Here is a 5,785-nt window from a genome sequence, read left to right as displayed (position 1 = left end):
CTTTTCCTTTGGGGAATAAATCGTGAGGTGGGGTGTGAACTGTGGGGCAGTGACATTATCTCTTCTATGCTCAGAGGTAGAAGGATAGGGTAGCAAGAGTACTGTGTTCCTTACTGGATAATCACCACCAACACTGCACACAGTGACTCCGATGCTCTAAAACAACCAACAGGAAACATAAGCAGAGATGCTTGAACTGGAGAGAAAGAACTATTTGGGATTCATCAGAATGTTGGTCGTAGCTAAATGTGTTGGAAGGTGGAGGATATCTTGGAAGAACATTTTGTGAAAGAGAAAACAAGTGCATTGAACATGGAATACGGGAGACCAATATTTCAGAGACAGACAGAATAAAAGAGTTGTTCAGAGAGGGAAGAAAAAAAATCAAGAAAAATATGTGTCCCTAAATCCAAGAGAGGAGAAAAATTGTCAAAAAGGAGGGAGCCACTGACAGGACAAAATGCTACATATACATCAAGCAATTTGTTTCAAAATTGGCCATTGACTTTTTGAAGCAGGGGCCACAGGTAGCTGGTTCAGCATCAGTGGAAGTTGTAGGAAGAGGACAGGTGTATGCACAGAAGGAAAGGCTGAGGGAGAGGTGAAAGTGCAAGAGTTTTTGGAGGTGAAGCATGAGCATACTCGAGAAACTGGGAACCAGAGCTCTAGGTGAACCTTCACCTCCAGTACACCAGCATCTTTCCTGCCTCAGGGACTATACATTTCTGCTGCTTGGCACTCCCAACTCTTTACCCACCAATCCCTGCTCTGTTGATATGTTACTTTCTTAAGAAACATTCCCCAGAATTCTCAATCCAAATACAGTCTTTCAATTCTATTCTTTCATCATACACTAAACTTATTCTTACATTTCAGAGCATTTACCACTGTTGATAACTGTATATTTATCTCCATGATTAATTTTTAATCATTTTCTCTTCTATTACACTGAAAGTCTCAGGAGAGCAGGGATCTTGTCTTGTTTTGCTCATTTATCACCAACTACTCACTAGTAGGTGAAGTTCATGAGCTCAGCGGCAATGAGAGAAGGGGAAAAAGCAGGAGTTGGTGACACACCACTTCAAAAAGAGTTATCAAAATATCACTACATTGGCCCCGCACAAAGGGTTGGGGGTCCTTAGATGACTAGTGCACAGCCCCCATTCTCACAAATCTGGTAGGACTTAGGGTTATGGAAACCAAGTAGGTGACCCAAAAAGATGTATTTTATCAAAGGAGCAGGACTGATTGCTACTACATCATTCTATCATTTCAATTTTCTCAAAGATTTTGCCTCAATTACCTGAAAGTCTAAGAAACTCTACTCAGAACACATTTGATTTGGCTTTCACATGTGAAATCAGTACAAATCTCGGAATTTGGTTTCTTGCTTAATAAGAAATTAACTATAGACATATTTCAGAGACCAAAATGAAAAATCAAACCTAATTAATTGGTAACCAATCAATGCTTTTCTTCTTCCTTCTCTCCATGTATAATGGGAAGTCCATGAAGATACTCTTATTCTGAACAGACTAGAGACCTTTTGGAGACTAGAGGGAACCATTCTAACATTGCACATGGGGAATATGATGTGCACCTTATACTTTGTTAATTATGGGAGTTATAGGGCTATCTTTCTCACCGTGCTCCAAATCCTTCTCTACTTGGTGGTTTTCATGTCTTCTGTGTCAGGTACTGGACTAAAATGTGCAGATCCCTTTTTCTTAAGTGGTTGCACACTGGATGGGTTATGATTCTTGTTATCCCTGTTGTTTAAGCTTTAGTTGTTTCAAACATTATGATTACTTAAAATATCCTTTCCGCCTACGCTCAGTTTTCACCTACTACTCACTGGTAGGTAAAATTCATGAGCTCAGTGGCAATGAGAGAAGGGGAAAAAGCAGGAGTTGGTGACACACCACTTCAAATAGAGTATCAAATGTCACTATGTTGACCCCCAAGAGTGGAAAAGACCTCAGATAATATAACTGTATTGTATTATCAACCTAAAAAGGTAGTTTCTGATGGTCTTTGTGAGAGGTGATAATAGTTTTTCTCTAAATCACCAATGTTTCTAGCATCTCCATGATGTGTAAGTCTTCCCAATTTTCTCGAGGAAATGGGAGTAGATTCTATGTGTAGATTGACATTTGGTTTCCTGTGGTTCCCAGGGGCATATCTGTTTGCCTAATACCATGGAATTCTTAATGATGGAGTTAAGAATACAAGTCACCTTGCATGGCTGCCCATAACAGTACTACTTATAATAGTACTTCTGGTCAAGTTCAAGGTACCCCCTTAACATGACATCATAAATTAGCATATCATCAACCAAGCACCCCTTTTGGTGATTAACACTTCTCTCCTTTCAACACTTTGATAGAACCACACAAGTTCTTGAAAGTTGTGAAGAAGTGTACTTTGCAGGGGCTAAAGTACTTTTGCAATGAGCTACCAGGAGTGGTCATGATATGATTCCTAAGTCACTGTTAGATCTGCTTCAGGCCTGTTTCCAATGGCACATCTTTTTTTTTTTTTTTTTTTTTTTTTAATGTGGAACTGTTTATTGTCATATAGGAATCCAGAATATAATGACAAGTTGAAAAAAAATTAAAATGATCAAATAGTACATTTACTATGATCCAATTTTTATAAAAAAGAATAAGCATATAGATACATCAAAATGTTAATAGTGGTAGGACTATGGATTATATCTTATTTTGTTTGTAACTTCCATATTATCTGAATTTTTAAAATAACAGCATTTATTTAATTTATTATTTTGATTTAAAAACTATTCCCATTTAGAAAAAAAATGTAAGAGACATTAAAATGATCTTTTTCTGCCACAAAACTTCACATGAACAATGAATTTTGGCATACAGTATTCAATTGAACAATATCAGAAACACCTCAGATTTCTGAATTCAATTCCCAATGCTGGATTACATTCATCTTGATATTTCTGATTAACGTGAACCTTTAACAAAATAATCATTATGAAGCCTTTCTTTCTGAATAAATTTCATTATTTTATTTTTATGTTCATAATTACTCATCATACTCTTCTCTCCTTTTATTCATGTTCCTACTCAGGATATGGAGGATGGAATAGACACTTTTTTCTTTTCTTAATCTATTTGTAGCTAAAAATCAAGAAAATTAAAAGGCAGCAGGCTTTTGAATTAAAAAAAAAATCAGCAGCTGCAACATTTAAAGTACTTTCCTCACATGAAGTAAGTTGTTGAAAGTGAAGTTTCTTCCCAATTAAATGCCAAAGTATATCCACTTTAAACAGGTACCTTTAACAGCCTTACTGATTATAAAACTATCATTAAGATTAGGCTATAATTTCCCCTTTTAAAAGATGTTAAATTATATAAATAAGGCATTCATACATGATTCTCTCTACACAGAACAAGAGTATATATATATATATATATATATATATATATATATATATATATATATACACACATACATACATACATACTCAAATATCTTAAAAGAAGTATAATTTCACTTATATATCGATAAGCATGATTATAGGGAAATGGAAAATGTTTTGGTATACAAATTCCTTTATACCCCTGAGGGTCTCCTTCCATTTCCATGCAATTTCCCTTCTCTCTCCCTTTCCCTCCCACCTCTCATCCCTGTTTAATGTTAATCTTCTTCTCATGCTCTTTGTCCCTACTCTGTTCTTAGTTACTCTCCTTATATCAAAGAAGACATTTGGCATTTGTTTTTAAGGGATCCTATGGCACATCTTTGCCTCTAGCATGTATTTCAGGTTGAAGAAACTCTCTCCTAATCTAAATTGCCCAAGTTGTAGAGCTTCCTCAGTAAGTATTAGAACCTAGTTGTTATTTCTTCTCATATAGCACACCTTTGCACCACTTCATTGTCCCACAGGTTTTGATTTAGGAAAAGTGAGTAAACTTTCAATATTAGCATGAGTAAAATAGAATTGGAAAAAAAATATGCTCTTGCTGCCAAACACTCCAAAGCCTATTACTTCAATATAAGCCATTAATTTGTGCATAAAGTGTAGTGGTGCTTCCTGATGAGATCTTGTGTGTATATTAGATAAGGTAACCTGGCCACTGTACAACAGATATGAGCTGTACATCAACTTGAAAATCTTCAGGACAAAGCACAATAAGAATCAGTTTCTCAATCATGTAATGTGTATTCCTGATCAGTGGGTGGCAGGAACTAATGATAACTAAACATCCAAATAATGATTGGGAAACCCAGCTTCCTTTGATCTTGTGACTTTGTCATTTTTGATACAAGGCTTTCACCATTACCATGGAAGGGGAAAGGACAAGAAAAGTTGCACATGTTCAAGGGCCAGTCTTAGAAGTGGCATGCATCACTTATGACTTGGCCAGTTACATGCAAGGAAGCCGAGACTGGTGTCCAGCTATGTGCTCATGGGGAAGAGGATACAGCTGTGGTCAGTAATTATTCTGTCGCTGCCACAATTGTGTTCTTTCTTCCTTTACACCCTCTCTGTGCCTTTCTATTTTTTTTTAATTTCTATAATGAAAAGTTTGGCAGTATAACCCAAGTGTTGAGAATTTAAGAAAGAATCTAAAAATATACAATCTCATCATATTTTATGAATTTTAAGTTATGTGAATTTAAAAAGTGTGACCTAAATGTTAGTAAATATTAGTAGAATCTCATTTGATGTGTAAAGTTTGAAAAACTAAAATATAAATATACCTAATTTTAAAATAATCTGTATAACTTCAAAGCTGGCAAGCAAAGCAAAATGTAAAGCAGTTATGATTTTGATACTTGGAGCCTTTACTTCAGATGACAACAGAAATATTCACTACTCTTTATGGCTATAACATGAGTCATCAAATTCTTTACATGCATCATAATCTTTGGTGAGGATTTTAACGATTGGCATGCTATCATCTTAATGTTCATGGTTATTCCAATTTAAAGTCTTTTTTTATAACCTGAAACAATGCTATATAAGAACTCATGAAGTATGGTGCAAGTGCCAGTGTTGAAAGTGCACCTTCAAAAGTTTGTAATAATAATCAGGAAATAGAGGAGGATGGGAAGAAAAAATAGAATATCATAAAGAAAATAAGGTAAGCTATATTTAGGAGTACCAGACATTGTTCTAAACACTGGATGGTATTGACCCTTTTGTATTGCATGATGTTTTAGATTGTTCTAAGCATTTGGATTATATTGACTAAGAAGGTTCCTCTATCACTTCTCTTGTATAAATTCAGAAATTTAATATTCTGGGTTGATGGCCATATACCTCCAAATTCTGCCATGCCATGCTACGCTATTCATTTAGGAATGAATACTTTGTATACTCTTAGGGATGTTGAAAAATTAAAAGAAGATTTAAGCAATCTTTTTACTTGGCCCTATTCTAGAATTAATCCTATGGGAGAATTAAGAAGTATGTGTAATGATAATATGATAATATAATTCTACAGGAATAAGTCTCATTCTTGTGATTTCTTCATAGTGCTGTATTTAGAGCCCTAACTTATTGTCTCGGTTTTCTTACTCCTCCATTGCCTAACAGGTGGGAGAGCCTGTTACCCTCCCACCAATGGAGTAGGATTTAATTGTATTTTTCCTTCCTAAAACCCCTGTTAGATTAGACATCAAGTAATAAGAACAGAAACTGAGAAAGAGAAGAATGAGTGGGATGTAGATAGGGAAATGAATGTCAAATTCACTAATTAATCTCTTCATTTATCAGACTGTTATCAAGAGACACCAGGCATTTTTA

This window comes from Callospermophilus lateralis, chromosome 13, assembly GCF_048772815.1.
Source record: "Callospermophilus lateralis isolate mCalLat2 chromosome 13, mCalLat2.hap1, whole genome shotgun sequence".
NCBI classification, from domain to species: Eukaryota; Metazoa; Chordata; class Mammalia; order Rodentia; family Sciuridae; genus Callospermophilus; species Callospermophilus lateralis.
Note: the sequence above shows the minus strand (reverse complement) of the source record.